At 49.6% G+C, this 2643-nt stretch overlaps 1 non-coding gene across 1 annotated transcript; it reads right to left on the bottom strand.

Annotated features, from left to right (window-relative positions):
• Positions 1-1638: 1638 nt before the first annotated feature.
• LOC148439475 (U2 spliceosomal RNA) lies at positions 1639-1820 on the bottom strand. The gene has a single exon (XR_015876210.1). It is a non-coding gene; the product is annotated as a U2 spliceosomal RNA (small nuclear RNA).
• Between the last annotated feature and the right edge of the window lie 823 nt (positions 1821-2643).

Genomic DNA, 2643 nt, shown 5'->3' with positions numbered 1-2643 from the left:
TATAGCCGGCTGGCAAGTCTGTGTCCACACGCCGTATAGCCGGCTGGCAAGTCTGTGTCCACACGCAATATAGCCGGCTGGCAAGTCTGTGTCCACACGCCGTATAGCCGGCTGGCAAGTCTGTGTCCATACGCCGTATAGCCTGCTGGCAAGTCTGTGTGCACACGCCGTATAGCCGGCTGGCACGGTAATCAGGAGATCTTACTCTGTAGCCTCACTCGGTCAGTATGTTTGTCGCTCAATGTAATCAGGTTACAGACAATAACATTGGCTCTATGTTCTCAAGTATGGTAACAAAATAGTGTATAGTGTATAGGGCACAATGTATCACTATAATCTAAGCACAGACAGGACTCATAATTATAGCATCAGCCATGCACAAGCTGATTGTACTTAGATTATATTGCTACATTGTGCCCCATACACTGATTTGTTACCATACTTGAGAACATGGGCAGTATAGCTAGTACTGAGTGACAGTAAGCCCGGGGCGGGTGGCTCTTTGGGGGCAGGGGGGGGCATGCCACTCTCACTGAACCATCCCTGCACCTGTGCTTATTTTATTAAAGACAGAAGCCTGCATCACGGATCTCCCTCACCTGCGTGTGCATCACGGATCTCCCTCACCTGCGTGTGCATCACGGATCTCCCTCACCTGCGTGTGCATCACGGATCTCCCTCACCTGCGTGTGCATCACGGATCTCCCTCACCTGCGTGTGCATCACGGATCTCCCTCACCTGCGTGTGCATCACGGATCTCCCTCACCTGCGTGTGCATCACGGATCTCCCTCACCTGCGTGTGCATCACGGATCTCCCTCACCTGCGTGTGCATCACGGATCTCCCTCACCTGCGTGTGCATCACGGATCTCCCTCACCTGCGTGTGCATCACGGATCTCCCACACCTGCGTGTGCATCACGGATCTCCCTCACCTGCGTGTGCATCACGGATCTTCCTCACCTGCGTGTGCATCACGGATCTCCCTCACCTGCGTGTGCATCAGTCTTTTTTTTAAGCAAATGATGCTGCCCGGACGGTCAGAAGCACGATGCATCGCATGCGCAAATACACGGCACGATCTGCATACGATCACGATGGCTATGACGGGCTGCACATCTGATCATACGATGTTATAAGAGCTGCGGGAGCATTAGATCGTATCCTACCTAAATGCTACACGATTTCCACACAATTCATCATACGGAGCATCAAAAATCAGGCAATCGGCCCGAAACCACGCTAGTGTATGGCCAGCATTAAGGCGCGTATACACATGCCGACTAGGGACAGACATTGTAATCGTACCGATGTTCCCCATCCCCGGCAGTGCCTACACTGAACGATTAGTCATTCAGTGCAGGCTCCCTCCCTCATCCCCGAGTATGGTCATTCTGTCGTTATCCGCAGATTTACCGGCATGTCCGGACAATGATTTAAGTCGGAAACTACCAATGGGAGCATGCATCACTGGTTGTTTCCGACAATTGCATGCTCGATTTGTGCCCGATTAATGAGAGATTGAACTCGCTCTGTTTAATCGGGTAGTGGATACCCGCCTTTAGTTAGTGACATGGTGATTCTCCTTTAGGAGCTGGTAGCAGGGCATGATAGGGAAGGAATCCCTACCTATGCCCTGTGGGGCTGACCCTGAGCACTGTATGTGGTACGTAGCATGCCACCTAATGATCTGTAAACTTGTATTCTAAAAAAACATTTAATATATGGCTCCCAGATAGGGGTCGTATCAGATATTAAACTTGATCAGAACAGATACAGTCCTACACTTGATCTTTGCCCAAAAAAGGTAGAGAATGATTATTAGGTCCATACATAATATGTATAGCAGATGGCGATCTATTGAAGAGTCGGAACATAAACCTCGTGTTCTAATACATGTAATACATGATGCCCATCTAGTGTTACCTATTTTTTTTTCTTTAAGTAGAATATCACATGGTTACAAAACCTAAAACTCCAAAAAGACAAGTGTTACTAGCACACGGATCTCTAGCCAACAATCAACACAGGTGAGCCAATGACCCCCCCTAATTAGCATTCATTGCACCTAATCAGTAATGGCCCCATACCTGTCTGGCTGGGGGGGTCTGCCCTTGCCATCCCAGTGATTGAAAGCTGATGTCATCGGGAGACGGGGCTTAAGGCAGGTGTGGGCGTGGCCTAAATCTGGGGCATGGCTTCATCCCGGAGCTGCTGCTAGGCTAGGGGCTGTATTAGTCAGATAGGGCTGCCGTTATAGCAGGGGAGTGGATTCCCATTGGAATCCATCTCTCTGCTATTGCAGTCCAGACTGGAAGGGGAGGTGTTTTCTCTGCCTGTCTGCCTGTGATCAGCAAGGTAGTGCTTCCAATAAGTAGTCACTACCACTGCTGCTAGCCTAGGCAGTGCCTGCCGATGGTGGATTATACTGTGGGGATGAGGCGGCAGTCTCGCAGCCCCTAGGTAAAATCTGCCACTGCACCTAATCAGTACTAATTATAATCCGAGCCCTTCTGTTAGTTGTAGCATTCTGACAGCAAGCCAGGACAGAAGCTGTGCTGTGGGACAAGGGCAGACACTGAACAGTCAAATCACAATCTGAAGTTACTCTTCTGCAAATAGAAACACACAGAAGAATAGAGA

The sequence above is a fragment of the Taudactylus pleione genome, unplaced genomic scaffold (genome assembly GCF_031769625.1).
Source record: "Taudactylus pleione unplaced genomic scaffold, aTauple2 ptg001758l, whole genome shotgun sequence".
Classification (NCBI taxonomy): domain Eukaryota; kingdom Metazoa; phylum Chordata; class Amphibia; order Anura; family Myobatrachidae; genus Taudactylus; species Taudactylus pleione.
The sequence above is the reverse complement of the archived record's forward strand: the minus strand, read 5'-3'. Positions and strand labels throughout refer to the sequence as shown.